The sequence below is a fragment of the Macaca fascicularis genome, chromosome 15, assembly GCF_037993035.2.
Source record: "Macaca fascicularis isolate 582-1 chromosome 15, T2T-MFA8v1.1".
Lineage (NCBI taxonomy): Eukaryota > Metazoa > Chordata > Mammalia > Primates > Cercopithecidae > Macaca > Macaca fascicularis.
In genome coordinates this window covers 15,674,858-15,691,662 of record NC_088389.1, presented here as the reverse complement: position 1 = coordinate 15,691,662, position 16,805 = coordinate 15,674,858, and positions in this window count along the sequence as shown.

The window sequence follows — 16,805 nt, the reverse complement described above, 5'->3', positions numbered from 1 at the left end:
CACTTGAACCCGGGAGGCGGAGGTTGCGGTGAGCCAAGATTGCGCCATTGCACTCCAGCCTGGGCAACTAGAGCAAAACTCGGTCTCAAAAAAATAAATAAAAAATAAATTTTGCCGGGTGTGGTGGCTCATGCCTGTAATACCAGCACTATGGGAGGCCGAGGTGGGTGGATCTCCTGAGGTCAGTAGTTCGAGACCAGCCTGTCCAACATGGCAAAACCCTGTCAGTACTAAAAATACAAAAAAAACATGTCCCGAGATTGCGCCACAGGACTCCAGCCTGGGCAACAAGAGTGAAACTCCATCTCAAAAAAATAAAAAAGTAGGCCGGGTGCAGTGGCTCATGCCTGTAATCCCAGCACTTTGGGAGGCCAAGGAGGTCAGAGACAAGGTCAAGAGATTGAGACCATTCTGGCCAACATTATGAAACTCCAGCTCTACAAAAAATTCAAAATTTAGCTGTGCGTGGTAGCACGCACCTGTAGTCCCAGCTACTCTGGAGGCTGAGGCAGGAGAAACACTTGAACCCAGGAGGCAGAGGTTACAGTGAGCTGAGAGCACACCATTGCACTCCAGCCTGTTTGACAGAGCGAGACTCCATCTCAAAAATAAATAAATAAATAAATAAATAAATAATATAAATAAATTTTAGACCAGACTACAGGCTCATACTTGTAGTCCTATTACTTTGGGCAGCTGAGGCAGGCAGCTCACTTGAGGTCAAGAGTTTGAGACTAGCCTGGCCAACTTGGTGAAACTTGGTTTCTAAAAACCAGCCATACAAGTAAGACCTCGATTTCAGTCTCAGCTCTGCCCACTTACAAGCTGTGTGACTACAGGCAACTGACGTGGTCCCAATAAAGTGGAGATAATAGTAGCACTGTATTCACCAGGGTAATTAGCATTAACCAACTCAGCAAACCACCACAAAACCTCTGTGGCTGAACACAATAAAGGTATGTTTGTCTCAGTTTAATGAGGGTCTGGTAGCCCTCCTCTATTTTGAGCTATACCATCAGAACATGTGGCCACCAGAATGACCACAGCAGGGGAAGAGAGAGATGAAGACACACCAACTCCAAACCAACTCCCCCTTATTTGGGAGACATAACTTCTACTCACAGCTCCTTGTCTATAACTAGTCACTTGGCCCAAACTAGCCAAGAGGGAGGCTGGGAAATAAGGGTGAGCACACAGGCACTTCATAGGGAGTCAGCCACAAAAGACCCACCTCCAGAGGCGGCTTTGAGTATCTGGTGGGCAACTGCCCACAACCGGGCTCCTAGGGTTACACTAGACAGCGACCCATTACCCCCACACCCTGCCATCAAGTATCCCATGCCTGTGCTCTGGTCCTGGTCCAGACTTCGGACCCTTGTCTCCATCTATCAGCTCTTCTAGATGAAACACACAGCCAGGTGTGGTGGCCCACGCCTGTAATCCCACCACTTTGGGAGGCCGAGGCAGGCAGATCACATGAGGCTAGGAATTCAAGATCAACCTGGCCAACATGGCAAAGCCCCATCTCTACTAAAAATCCAAAAAAAATTAGCCAGGCATGGGGGCACACGCCCGTAATCCCAGCTACTCAGGAGTCTGAGGCAGAGAATCGCTTGAACCTGGGAGGTCGAGGTTGCAGTGAGCCGAGATCACACCATTGCACTGCAGCCTGGGCAACAGAGCGAGATTCTGTCTCAAAAAGAAACACACACACAAAAAGTACAAGCCTCAGTGACAGTGGCCCCAGGCAGCGGGCATTCTCATTTCTGGGATTTCCTTGTCATTTCTTACACTTTCTGCTTTCTCCTCGTCATGTCAACAGGTTTTCACAACCACCTTTGAACTAAGTTCCATAATTGTTCCCATCTGGATGAGGAAACAGGTTCTGAGAGCGGAAACGACCTATCAAAGTCCCACAGTGAGTCAGGGGCAGCTGGAACCAGCACCCAGGTCTGTCTAACCCCTTTCCACACACAAGGCCTTGCACCAGACTCTTACCAAACCAGATGCCCCTGGGAACAAGATTTTGTCAGATTCACATCAGACGACATCATTTCCACCTGCACATCTCACACGCTCAGCACTTGCCTTGATGAACATGGCTGCTCCTGTTCCCTTAGGTCTTGGGTGAGCGCGAATGACCTCACTGGAGATAGAACCAGGACTGTGAGGGGCTTCAGAGGCTCTCATGTATCTTAGGTCCCACCCAGCTTTTTAAAATTTTATTTATCTATTTTATTTTGAGATGGAATTTTGCTCTTGTTCCCCAGGCCGGAGTGCAGTGGTGCAATCTTGGGTCACTGCAAACTCCGCCTCCCGGGTTCAAGTGATTCTCCCACCTCAGCCTCCTGAATAGCTGGGATTACAGACACGCGCCACCACACCTGGCTGATTTTTGTATTTATAGTAGAGACTGGGTTTCACCTTGTTGGTCAGGCTGGTCTCCAACTCCTGACCTCGGGTGATCCACCTGCCTCAGCCTCCCAAAGTGCTGGGATTACAGGCGTGAGCCACCGTGCCTGGCCCAGTCCCACCCAGCTTTTGCCTTGCCTGAGACAATGAGTGCCTGAGTGCCTTATCTGCTCTCCTCCCTTAATGTTCTGGGCCACATGGGTTTGTCTTTTGTGTTTTTATTTGTTTGTTATTTTTCTTTTTTTTTTTGAGACAGAGTCTCACTCTGTCGCCCAGGCTGGAGTGCAGTGGCCGGATCTCAGCTCACTGCAAGCTCCGCCTCCTGGGTTTAGGCCATTCTCCTGCCTCAGCCTCCCCAGTAGCTGGGACTACAGGCACCTGCCACCTCGCCTGGCTAGTTTTTTGTATTTTTTAGTAGAGACGAGTTTCACCATGTTAGCCAGGATGGTCTCAATCTCTTGACCTCGTGATCCGCCCGTCTCGGCCTCCCAAAGTGCTGGGATTACAGGCTTAAGCCACCGCGCCCGGCCTATTTGTTTGTTTGTTTGTTTGTTTTTTTGAGACAGAGTCTCGCTTAGTCGCCCAGGCTGGAGTGCAATGGCGCGATCTCGGCTCACTGCAAGCTCCGCCTCCCTGGTTCACACCATTCTCCTGCCTCAGCCTCCTGAGTAGCTGGGACTACAGGTGCCCGCCGCCTCGCCTGGCTAATTTTTTGCATTTTTAGTAGAGACGGGGTTTCACCATGTTAGCCAGGATGGTCTCGATCTCCTGACCTCGTGATCCGCCCGCCTCGGCCTCCCAAAGTGCTGGGATTACAGGCATGAGCCACCACGCCGGCCTTGTTTGTTTTTTAAAACAGGGTCTCACTCTGTCGCCACAGGCTGGAGTACAGTGGCGCAACCCTAGCTCACTGCAACCTCCACCTCCTGGGTTCAAGCAATTCTCCTGCCGCAGCCTCCCAAGTAGCTGGGATCACAGGTGGCCACCCCTATGCCTGGCTAATTTTTGTATTTTCAGTAGAGACAGGATTTAACTATGTTGCCAGGCTGGTCTCAAACTCCTGACCTCAAGTGATCCGTCCATCTCAGCCTCCCAGAGTGCTGGGATTATAGGAATGAGCCACCATGCCTGGCCGGCCACCTGGTTTTATGGTGGAGAAGGAGGAGGAGGAAGAGAGGGAAGCGGCCAGGTTCTGAATGGGTGGGAGCCCCATGAGAGGTGAGCCCTTCCTTGAGTTTTTCTCACCTTACACCATGTTCTCTATGTGGAGAGCTGGCTGGTCTTGCCTCTTCCTACACAAAAAATCTGTCAGGGCCAGGTTCTGGGGAGCCCCGGTATCTGGGTCCCTGCCACACAGTGCTCGCCTGCCTGTCAGCGGGAGGTCAGAGACTCAAGCAGCCATGACAATATGGATAAAATGCGGCCACAGGGCTATGGAGGCACATTGGAGCTGCATCCAACCAATATGGGACACTGGGAAACTTCCCAGGGGAAGTACATCCATGTCTGTCCAGTAGGAGGCAGCCAGGTAAGAATGTGGGACAGGGCTGCACGCCTGTAATCCCAGCACTTTGGGAGGCTGAGGCAGGTGGATCACCTGAGGTCAGGAGTTGGAGACCAGCCTGGGCAACATGGCAAAACCCCGTCTCTACTAAAAATATAAAAATTAGCCGGGCCTGGTGGCACACATCTGTAATCCCAGCTTCTCAGGAGGCTGAGGCAAGAGAATCACTTGAACCCGGGAGGCAGAGGTTGCAGTGAGCCAAGATTGTACCACTGCACTCCAGCCTAAGCAACAGAGGGAGACTCTGTCTCAAAAGAAAAAAGAATGTGGGAGAGTATTCCAGAGGCAGAAAACTTAGTTGGTCCAGGACACAAAGGGATTTGGTCTGGTTGAAAGGTGATCAGGGATGGCGATTTGCAGGCTATGTCCGCTTGGATTCTTGGTGCAAGATGAAAGCCTTCGCCAAACACAATTGTAACCCAGCTCTGCATTTTGGTTCAATCTTGAGGCACCCAGGGAGGACGCTTGGAAGGAAAGCATCCACCTGGGTCTGTTTCTCTTGTGTGAGCTCATCTCGCGCAGGTGTCTTAGTGGGCACGGCCTCGAGGGGGCAGTGTCCACTCAGAGATGTGCTCAACTGCCCTGGGAAGCAAGCCCTGGGAGGGCCTTGTTGGAAAGATTCCAGCCTGCCAGGCCAGATTCCGGAAGGCTGAATCCTCAGAACACATAGAAGAGGGGTTCTCTGGCAGCACCCCTCTTAGGAGTTTGAAGTGACAAGATGCGGATCCCTCAGGGTGTGCCCCCATGTGCTGGAAAACAGGTGGCAGAGGTTACTCTGCCTGGTGTGTACACATACATGGTTTGTTTGATCATATCCGGTATCAACCCTACTCGAAAATATTTATCATCCGGCACCTACAGAGTTCAAAATACTAACACAGTACAGCCTGCACTGTTGTCCCTAGGGACTGAAGGGGTCATTTTTGGGTGGCCTGACACAGAAATGTGTCACAGAGCAGTGTCACCAAATAGTGCCCCACTCTAGTTTTGCTCAGAAGGGGCCACATCAGCTGGGCACGGTGTGGTGGCTCATGCCTATAATCCTAGCACTTTGGGAGGCCAAAGCGGGACAATCAATTGAGCCCAGGATTTCGAGACCACCTTGGCAACATAGTGAGACCTCGCCTCCACAAAAATTTTTTAAGTAGCCAAGCATGGGCCGGGCGCGGTGGTCATGCCTGTAATCCCAGCACTTTGGGAGGCCAAGGCAGGCAGATCACGAGGTCAGGAGATTGAGACCATCCTGGCTAACACGGTGAAACCTCATCTCTACTAAAAGTACAAAAAATTAGCTGGGCGTGGTGGCGGGCGCCTGTAGTCCCAGCTACTCGGGAGGCTGAGGCAGGAGAATGGTGTGAGCCTGGGAGGCGGGGTTTGCAGTGAGCCGAGATCACACCACTGCACTCCAGCCTGGGCGACAGAGTGAGACTCCATCTCAAAAAAAAAAAAAAAAAAAAAAGCCAAGCATGGTGGTGCCCAGCTACTCAGGAGGTTGAAGTAGGGAGGATCTATCGAGCTCAGGAGGTCAAGGCTGCAGTGAACCATGATCACACATTGCACTCTAGCATGGGTGATACAGTGAGGCCCTGTCTCAAAAAAAAGGAGGGGCCACTTGGGGAGAGAGGGAAGGGAGGAAGCCCAGGCCAAGGGCCCAGTGCCCTCTGTGGTTGGGGCTAAGAGATGTTAGGGCCCCCGACCCTGATTTTTTGGAGAAATTGGGAGGAAAGCTCCAGGTTCCATGTCATGTGGATGGACCTGAGAATGAGGTGAAAGGTAACAATCACACACCCAAACCAGTTTTGAGCCAAAGGTTTCACCAGATAAGGGATTGATGGCCACAATCTCCAGCACGTATGCAATTCTGCGAGGCAGATGGGGAGCTGAGTTACCACGCCCCACAATATCTCATTGACTGCCCCCAACAACAGAGAGTGGTTGAGAGTCCCCATTTCCAAATGGAGCAAACTGAGGCTCAGAAGCGTGCAGAGAAGCAGCGAAGCTATCTGACTCCAGAACCTGGCTAAGTAGCCACAGTGTGCTGCCTGCCTCCCCAGTGGAGCCTCTTGAGTCTCTTATCTGAGGTCATGCATTACTAAAACAGGAATCAGAACTTGAACGCAGCGCTCTCCAAGCCCTTAAGCCTCAGGTCTTAACCACAGAGCCCTGCTATGTTTGTTGTATGTTGTATCTGCCCAGGGCCCTGACCTAGTGGCCAGGTCAGTGGCCAGAAATGAACAGCCTCTGCCTTGGACTTGGCCTGGGTCCCTCCTTCCTGGTTCCTGTAGGCAGCCTGCTTGGCTTCCTTTCCAGTGAGCCTCTCATTCCTAACATGAGCAAGTCTGGACAGGAGTGAAGTCCCTCCTGACCTTTGACTCCTTCAGCTTCTCGTGTTCATCCCACAATCCCAAAAGTTCTTGGCGGAATAATCATTGTGGCAGCTAATGAGCACACTCTAACTTGGAGAACATTCCCTGTGCCAGACCCTGAGCCTAACGCTCTGCCTATCACATGTGTTCCTCATGGTCACCCTGAGAGGCAGTTAGAGTTGTCCTCATTCTCCAAATGAAGTAAATGAGGCTCAGAGAGGTTAAGTCACTTTCCCAAGGAAGCACAGCTAAGGAGCAGACTCACAGGTTGAAGGGGTTTCAAACACTTGCTCTTTAAAGGCCAGGTACTAATTCCCAAACTTCTGAATATCACAATTATCTGAGAGGGATTTATTTTTTTTTTTTTCCTGAGACAGGGTCTTGCTCCGTTACCCAAGCTGGAGTGCAGTGGTGTGATCAGGGCTTACTACAGCCTCAACCTTTCAGATTCAAGCCATCTTGCCACCTCAGCCTCCTGAGTAGCGCGTGCCCCCACGTCCAACTCATTTTTGTATTTTTTATAGAGATTGTGTCACCCTATGTTGCCCAAGATGATCTTGAACTCCTGGGCTCAAGCAATCCGTTCACCTCAGCTTCCCAAACTGCTGGGATTGAGAGGGATTTTAAAAATAAAGACTTGGGGCTGGGTGCCTATAATCTCAGCATTTTGGGAGGCTAAGGTGGGAGGATCACTGGAGGCCAGAAGTTCAACACCAGCTTGGGCAACATAGCAAAATCCCATCTCTACAAAAAATACAAAAATTAGCCAGGTGTGGTGCCATATCCCTGTGGTTCCAGCTACTTAGGAGGCTGAGGCAGGAGGATCCAGGTCGAGGCTACAGTGAGCCGAGATCACGCCACTGCACTCCAGCCTGGGTGACAGAATGAGACCCTGTCTCTAATAAATAAATAAAGATGTGGGTATCCAACCTCTAGGAATCCTGACTTTGCAGGCCCAAAAATATATTTTAATAAACTCCTTGGGTGTTTTTCTGTTTTTTGTTTTGTTTCGTTTTTTTTTTTTTTTTTTTTGAGATGGAGTCTCGCTCTGTCGCCCAGGTTGGAGTGCGGTGACCGGATCTCAGCTCACTGCAAGCTCCACCTCCCAGGTTTACGCCATTCTCCTGCCTCAGCCTCCTGAGTAGCTGGGACTACAGGCGCCCGCCACCTTGCCCGGCTAGTTTTTTGTATTTTTAGTAGAGACGGGGTTTCACCGTGTTAGCCAGGATGGTCTCGATCTCCTGACCTCGTGATCCGCCCGTCTCGGCCTCCCAAAGTGCTGGGATTACAGGCTTGAGCCACCGCGCCCGGCCTGTTTTGTTTTTTTGATACAGAGTTTCGCTCTTGTTGCCCAGGCTGGAGTGCAATGGCACAATCTCAGCTCACTGCAACCTCCGCCTCCCCGGTTCAAGCGATTCTCCTGTCCCAGCCTCCCAAGTAGCTAGGATTACAGGCATGTGCCACCATGCCCAGCTAATTTTGTATTTTTAGTAGAGACAGGGTTTCACCATGTTGGTCAGGCTGATCTCGAACTCCTGACCTCAAGTGATCCACTTGCCTCAGCCTCCCAAAGTGCTGGGATTACAAGCGTGAGCTACCGTGCCTGGCCCCTTGGGTGTTCTTGGTACATTGTTCTGTGCGTGTACCTTGATGGTTGATGAAATTGCTTCTTCTGACCAGCACTAATCACATCCTCTGAAATCCTGCCTCAAAACCAGCCCATCTTCAAACACATCTACACAGTCACCTGATCCTAAAATGCTGGCTGTGGTCTGTGCTAGATCAAACCCAGGCATGATTTTTATCTGGATTTGCCCCAGAGCTGTCTCCCAGACCCTGGCATTTGCTGGCTCCATTCATTCCCTGGAGTTTACTCGCTCCTCCACCCTCCACCCTTGAACCAGCAAACTTGCCCAGCTGGTTTGCCAGGGAGGAGCAAGACCTGTTTTCCCATCTTAGGGCTCTTCTTGCTTCTGATTTCATAGGTGGTCAGAAAATACATGGAGGGTTAGAATTGGGGACTGCTGGAAGAGGAGTGCAGGCAGGAGGTCACTGTGACCTCAGCCTGCTTTACAGACCCCATGGCTGCTGGAAGGCCCTGGGACAGCACCCCCGCCCCCACCACTCACCACACCCTGGCTGCCTACCTGCGATGCTTGTCTCCTAATCAGCCTCCACCACCCATAGCAGCATCCGGATCCAGAGTCACTCAGATAGGAGCTCCTTTGGTGTGACTAAGGTTAGTCCTTCCTGTTACCCAGCCTATCTCTGGGATAAGTTTCCAGGCTCCTGCTAAAGTGCTCAGAGGGCCCAGGTGCGGTGGCTCACACCTGTAATCCCAACACTTTGGGAGGCCAAGGTGGGTGGATCACTTGAGGTCAGGAGTTCAAGACCAGCCTGGCCAACATGGTGAAACCCCATCTCCACTAAAAATACAAAATTTAGCTAGGCATGGTGGTGCGGGCCTGTAATCCCAGCTATTCGGGAGACTGAGGCAGGAGAATCGCTTGAACTCTGGAGGCAGTGATTGCAGTGAACCGAGATCACTCCATTGCACTCCAGCCTGGGCAACAAGAGGGAAACTCCATCTCAAGGAAAAAAAAAAATTAAATTAAATTAAATATAAAAAAAATAAAGTGCTCAGAGGATGGAGTTAGTCAGGGACTAACAGAATGTTTCAGAGGAAATCAAGACATTGATGATATGGTGGCAGGGATGGGTTTTTTTTGTTTGTTTTTTAAACTATGGCCAAACAGAAAGCTCAACAGGCCATGTCATGGAGATAGACTATGTAGATATAGGCCGGGCTAGTAGCTTCACCTTACCTGGCCTCAGTTTCTTCATCCATAAAATAGGTCATATCATGCCTGCTGTAGTCACTTCTGAAGGGCTCATCTGTATGGAGACTGACTTAATGACTGTAAAGTTGTAGGTAAAATGTCAGCTCATTAGTATGATGACATTTCGTGTGTCCCAAGCATATTCCTGGCCCTGGGGAAATGCAAGGTTGTTATAGCTTAAAGTAGGACTTCAGTGATCTGACACTCCAGGTGCCTGGGAGGGCTGCTGCAGTGGGGTCTGAGGAGGGCTGGGGATGAGTAGAGAGGGGGCACTTAAGAGAGGGAAGTGGGCTGGGGAGAGTAGAGGGGAAAGCTGACCTGGAAAGCTGCAGTTAGGTAGGCATTTGCATTCCTTCCACAGTATTCTTTCAGGCACTGCTCTAAACTCTAGGGATGCAAAAGTGAGCAAAGCAGACATCTCTGCTCTCCTAGAATTTCATTCTAGGGTGAAAGGAGACAGATAATAAACCAGATAAAAAATAAATATTTGTTCAGATGGTGATAAGGGCTAGAGAGAAAAATAAATCAGGAAAGAGGGATGAGACCTGAAGCTCACCAAATGTGAGTCTCCCTGCCTCTCCCAAATATATATTGAATGAATTCAAATTTGGGTCCGGGGCCTAGGAAGCAGAGCATTCAGGAACATTTCTTTCTTTCTTTTTTTTTTTTTTTGAGACAGAGTCTCCTTCTGTCACCTAGATTGGAGTGTAGTGACATGATCTTGGCTCACTGCAACCTCTACCTCTGCCTCCCCGGTTCAAGCGATCTGCCTGCCTCAGCCTCCCAAGTAGCTAGGATTACAGGTATGAGGCACTGCATGGCCTCTGGGGCAGTTTTAAATAAAGTGAGACGTCAGTGCAATGGAGACTTGTTGGAGGTAAGAGAGGGAGCCGTGGCTCCCTGGGGGAAGCCCCCTGGGAGAAGAGTGTTCTAGGCAGGGGAACAGCAAGTGGAAAAGGTCCTGGGGCAGGTGTGATCGGGAACAGTGAAGAAGCCAACATGGGCCGGGCACAGTGGAGTGTGCCTATAATCCCAGCTACTCAGGAGGCCGAGGCAGGAGGATTGCTTGAGCCTAGGAGTTTGATATCAGCCTGGGCAACATATCAAGACCTCATCTCTATTAACAAATTAAAAGAAAAAAGAGGCTGAGCATGGTGGCTCACGCCTGTAATCCCAGCACTTTGGGAGGCCTAGGCAACTAGATCACCTGAGGTCAAGAGTTCCAGACCAGCCTGGCCAACATGGTGAAACCCCATCTCTACTAAAAATACAAAATTACCTGGGCATGGTGGTGGGACGTCTGTAATCCCAGCTACTTGGGAGACTGAGGCAGGAGAATCGCTTGAACCCAAGGCAGATGTTGCAGTGAGCTGAGATCATGTCACTGCAAGCCAGCCTGGGTGACAGAGCAAGTCTCAAAAAAAAAAAAAAAAAAAAAGGGGAAAGAAAAAAGAAGCTAGGGCTGGGCCCAGTGGCTCATGCCTGTAATCCCAGCACTTTGGGAGGCCGAGGCATGCAGATCACAAGGTCAGGAGTTCAAGACCAGCCTGGCCAACATGGTGAAACCCTGTCTCTACTAAAAATAGAAAAATTAGCTGGGCGTGGTGGCATGCCTGTAATCCCAGCTACTTGGGAGGCTGAGGCATGATAATCACTTGAACCTGGGAGGCAGTGATTGCAATGAGCTGAGATCGTGCCACTGCACTCCAGCCTGGGCGACGGGAGTGAGACTCCGTCTCAAAAAAAAAAAAAAAAAAAAGAGAAGGCTATGTGGACTCAGCAAGGGCATCAATGGGGAGAGCAGAGAAGTTAAGAGGGAGTGGAGTAGGGGGTGCAGATCATGAGGGTTTCAGGCCGCTTAAGGACTTGGGCTTCTGTTTATTTATGTATGTATTTATTTAGAGATGACAGGGTCTCACTCTGTTGCCCAGGCTGGAGTACAGTGGCGAGATCACTGCTCACTGTAGCATCAACTTCCTGGGGTCAAACTTTCCTCACACTTCAGTCCCCCAAACAGCTAAGGACTACAGGTGTGTGCCACCACACCTGGCTAATTTTTTATTTTTTGTAGAAATGGTTCTTTGTTGCCTAGGCTGGTATCCAACTTCTGTCCTCAAGCAATCCTCCTGCCTCACCTCCCGAAGTGCTGGGATTAAAGGCACCCGGCCTTGGGTTTCTATTCTAAGTGAGATGGGAAGGGCACAAATGTGATAAGATCCAATTGCACTTTTTTTTTTCCTTTGAGACGGAGTTTCGCTCTTGTTGCCCAGGCTGGAGTGCAATGGCGCGATGTCGGCTCACTGCAACCCCTGCCTCCTGAGTTCAAGCTATTTTCCTGCCTCAGCCTCTTAAGTAGCTGGGATTACAGGCATGCGCCACCACACCCAGCTAATTTTGTATTTTTTTTTTTTCGAGACGGAGTCTAGCTCTGTTGCCCAGCCTGGAGTGCAGTGGCCGGATCTCAACTCACTGCAAGCTCCACCTCCCAGGTTTATGCCATTCTCCTGCCTCAGCCTCCCAAGTAGCTGGGACTACAGGCGCCCGCCACCTCGCCCGGCTAGCTTTTTGTATTTTTTTAGTAGAGACGGGGTTTCACTGTGTTAGCCAGGATGGTCTCGATCTCCTGACCTCGTGATCCGCCCGTCTCGGCCTCCCAAAGTGCTGGGATTACAGGCTTGAGCCACTGCGCCCGGCCCTAATTTTGTATTTTTAGTAGAGACGGGGTTTCTCCACGTTGGTCAGGCTGGTCTCGAACTCCCAACCTCAGATAATCCTCCCACCTCAGCCTCCCAAAGTGCTGGGATTACAGGCATGAGCCACCGCGTATGGCCCAATTGCACTTTTAGAGGAGACTTCTGTCCACTGAGTGGAAGAAGACCAAGAGCAGCAGGTGAATGGTGAGAAGTGGTCAGATTCTGGAAACACTCGTATTTTGAAGTCAGGGCCTGATGATTTAATAATGGGGTATAGCCAGGCACGGTGGCTCACTCCTGTAATCCCAGCTACTTGGGAGATTGAGGTGGGAGAATCACTTGAACCCAGGAGTGGAGGTTGCAGTGAGCCAAGATCGTGCCATTGGGCGCCCAGCCTAGGTGACAAAGCAAGACTCCGTCTCAAAAAAATAAAAATAAAAATAAAATGGGGTATGGGCCAGGTGCAGTGGTTCACACCTGTTATCTCAGCACTTTGGGAGGCCAAGGTGCATCACTTGAGGTCAGGAGTTCGAGACCAGCCTGGCCAACATGGTGAAACCCTGTCTCTACTAAAAATACAAAAATTAGCTGGGCATGGTGGTGAATGCTTGTAGTCCCAGCTACTTGGGAGGCTGAGCCAGAATTGCTTGAACTGGGAGGTGGAGGTTTTACAGTGAGCTGAGATTGCACCACTGTACTCCAGCCTTGGCGATGGAGTGACATTCTGTCTCAAAAAAAAAAAAAAAAGGGGGGGTATGCACAGCGGTTTACACCTATACTCCCAGCACTTTGGGAGACAGAGGTGGGCAGTTCACAAGGTCAGGAGTTCGAGACCAGCCTGGCCCAACATGGTGAAACCCCGTCTCTACTAAAAATACAAAAATTAGCCGGGCACGGTAGCATGCACCTGTGGTCCCAGCTACTCGGGAGGCTGACACAGGAGAATTACTTGAACCTGGGAGGCAGAGGCTGCAGTGAGCCAAGATCATGCCACTGCACTCCAGCCGGGGCGACAGAGTGATACTCAGTCTCAAAAAATAAACAAATACGGGGTCTGAGGAAAGGGAACCTTGCTAGGATTTTGACCTGAGCAACTAGAAGGGTGAAGCTGTGATGCACTGGAGTGAGGAAGTCCCTGGGAAGAGCCAGTCTTGGGGGAAGATGAGGAGTTAGGATTCAGAAGAGTTTAGTTTGAGATGCAAACACAGCTCCTAAGTGGAAATGTTAAAGTAACAGTGGAATGGAGTTCATGGGAGAAGTCAGGCTGAAGGTGTAAAAATGGGTACCATCAGTATAGTGAATGCATCAATGCTATTAAAAACCATGGTGGGCTGGGTGTTGTGGCTCACGCCTGTAACCCCAGCACTTTGGGAGGCTGAGGCGGGCGGATCACAAGGTCAGGAGATCGAGACCATCCTGGCGAACACGGTGAAACCCCGTCTCTACTAAAAATACAAAAATATTAGCCGGGCGTGGTGACGGGCGCCTGTAGTCCCAGCTTCTCAGGAGGCTGAGGCAGGAGAATGGCGTGAACCCGGGAGGCGACAGAGCTTGCAGTGAGTGGAGATCGTGCCACTGCACTCCAGCCTGAGAGACAGAGCGAGACTCCGTCTCAAACAAACAAACAAAAAAAAACAACAAAAAAAAACCTATGGTGGCCAGGTGCAGTGGCTCATACGTGTAATCCCAATACTTTGGGAGACTGAGGTGAGCAGATCACTTGAGTCAAGGAGTTTGAGACTAGCTTGGGCAACATGGCAAAACCCTGTCTCTACAAAAAAATACAAAAATTAGACAGGCATGGTGGCTCGCACCTGTGGTCCCAGCTCCTCGGGAGGCTGAGGCATGATAATCGCTTCAACCTGGGAGGTGGAGGTTGCAGTGAGCTGGGAACACACCACTGCACAACAGAGCGAGACTGGGCAACAGAGTGAGACTCTATATCAAAACAATAAGAAAAACCATGGCAGGCCGGGCGCGGTGGCTCAAGCCTGTAATCCCAGCACTTTGGGAGGCCGAGACGGGCGGATCACGAGGTCAGGAGATCGAGACCATCCTGGCTAACACAGTGAAACCCCGTCTCTACTAAAAAATACAAAAAAAAAAAAACTAGCCGGGCGAGGTGGCGGGTGCCTGTAGTCCCATCTACTCGGGAGGCTGAGGCAGGAGAATGGCGTAAACCCGGGAGGCGGAGCTTGCAGTGAGCCGAGATCCGGCCACTGCGCTCCAGCCTGGGCAACAGAGCAAGACTCTGTCTCAAAAAAAAAAAAAAAAGAAAAACCATGGCAATATCGAGTTGATGTCACCAAGGGACTGGGTGTGGGCAGAGGAAGAGCCAGGGCCAGAGAAGAGCTCAGGAGAGGAGGAGCCCCACAAAGGAGACTGAGAAGGAACCAGGGAGGGAGATGGGGAGACCAGGAGGAGCCTCCTGAAGGCAGTGTCTTTTGGGAGGAGTCAGTGACCAGCTGTGTGAGATGCTGCTGAGAAGGAGCTGCTGGATTTAACAAGGAGGAGGTCATTGTTGACCTTGACAAGAGTCATTTCAGGAACGTGCTGGCGAGGGAAAGTCTGATTAGCATGGATTCAGGGGAACGTGGGAAGAGAGGAACTGGGGACAGTGACTAGAGACCACCTTTCCAGGAGTTTTGCTCTAAAGGAGGCAGAGGAATGCAGTAATCGTAAAGAGTTATGAGGTCAAGAAGGAGCTTTTGTTTTGTTTTTATGTGGGTGTGATAAAATGTACATAATGTAAAATTTATCATTTTAGTTTTTTTTTTTTTTTAAGAGTTGAGGGTCGGCTGGGCGCAGTGGCTCACGCCTGTAATCCCAGCACTTTGGGAGGCCGAGGCGGGAGGATCACGAGGTCAGGAGATCGAGACCACCCTGGCTAACATGGTGAAACCCCGTCTCTACTAAAAATACAAAAAATTAGCTGGGTGCGGTGGCGGGCGCCTGTAGCCCCAGCTACTCGGGAGGCTGAGGCAGGAGAATGGCGTGAACCCAGGAGGCGGAGCTTGCAGTGAGCCGAGATTGCGCCTCTGCACTCCAGTCTGGGTGACAGAGCGAGACTCCGTCCCCCCTCCCAAAAAAAAAAAAAAAAAAAAGTTGAGGGTCTTAATTAGCCAGGTGTCACGGTGTGCACCTGTAGTCTCAGCTATTCGGGAGGCTGAGGTGGGAGAATCACCTGAGCCTGGGAGGCAGAGGTTGCAGTGAGCTAAGATCGCGCCACTGCACTCCAGCCTGGGTGACAAAGTCAGACTCAGCCTCAAAAAAAAAAAAAAAAAAGGCCGGGCGCGGTGGCTCAAGCCTGTAATCCCAGCACTTTGGGAGGCCGAGATGGGCGGATCATGAGGTCAGGAGATCGAGACCATCCTGGCTAATACGGTGAAACCCCGTCTCTACTAAAAAATACAAAAAACTAGCCGGGCAAAGTGGCGGGTGCCTGTAGTCCCAGCTACTCGGGAGGCTGAGGCAGGAGAATGGCGTGAACCCGAGAGGAGGAGCTTGCAGTGAGCTGAGATCCGGCCACTGCACTCCAGCCTGGGTGACAGAGCAAGACTCCGTCTCAAAAAAAAAAAAAAAAAAAAAAAAAAAAAAAAATTTACATACATACTTACATATTAAATAAATCAGGTCCCCAGCCTCTGCTTCACTGACCAGCCAGATCTCCTCCCTGTGCTCATCACTCCATTATTTTCTTGCCTGCTCCCCTTACATCATCATCTCTGTGAGACCTAGAGCCTCATCTGTCCTTGAGTACCAAGTCCTAGCACCCAGAGCAGTGGCTGGCCTACAGGAGCATGCGATTAACACACGTGGGTGGGATGAAAGAGAATGAGCACGTGGGTGTCGTTTTAATCCCCATTTTATACATAGGTGACCAGCTTCACAGAGGTCACATTACCCAGTCAGTAAACACAGTAAGCTGAGGCTCAACCTAGGCCTTTCAGCTGTGAAGGCCAAGAAGAGTAGCCTGGGGGCCACGCCCCTCCCCCAGGTGCCCAGTTCATCCAGGCAGGCAACTGGCAGATGTGGGGGCCTGTGGATTTGTCAGCAAGGTTGCTGGTGGGGTTTTTGTTTGTTTGTTTGTCTGTTTTGAGACAGGGTCTCGCTCTGTCACCCAGGCTAGAGTACAGTGGTTTGATTTCGGTTCACTGCAACCTCCACCTCCTGGGTTCAAATGGTTCTCCCACCTCAGTCTCCAAAGTAGCTGGGACTACAGACAAGCGTCACCATGCCCAGTTAATGTTTGTATTTTTGGTAGAGACAGGGTTTCACCATGTTGGCCAGGCTGGTCTTGAACTCCTGACTTCAAGTGATCCACCCGCTTTGGCCTCCCAAAGTGCTGGGATTACAGGCGTGAGCCACCGCACTCAGCCTGTTGGGTGACTTTTTCTTTTTTTCTGACATAGGGTCTTGCTCTGTTGCCCAGGCTGGAGTACAGATCTCCATTTACTGCTGCCTTGACTTGCTAGGTTCAAGCGATCCTCCCTTCTCAGCCTCCCTAGTAGCTGAGACTACAGGCACACACCAACACGCCTGGCTAATTTTTTTTTTTTTTTGTAGAGACAGGGTCTCCTTGTGTTGTCCAGGTTGGTCTCAAACTTCTGGGCTCAAGCAGTCCTCCTGTGTGAGGATCCCAAAATGCTGGGATACAGGCATGAGCTGCCACACCTAGCAGAATTTTAATTTTAAAACTCAGCTTAAATACCTCATGACGCTTACACATTTGGTACATTTTTAACAATCATTGATTGTTCAACTCCACCCTTCTCAGAGTTAAAGACACGGGATAAGGAAAACATCTTATCCAGGTGATTTGGGGTGGTATTCCCAGCTGTCTGAGGCTGTGTACATTGACCAAATATTTTGGCCACGACTCAGAGTTCCCCTATCCTGCTATCCTGAGATCATGATAGGCCATCACAGA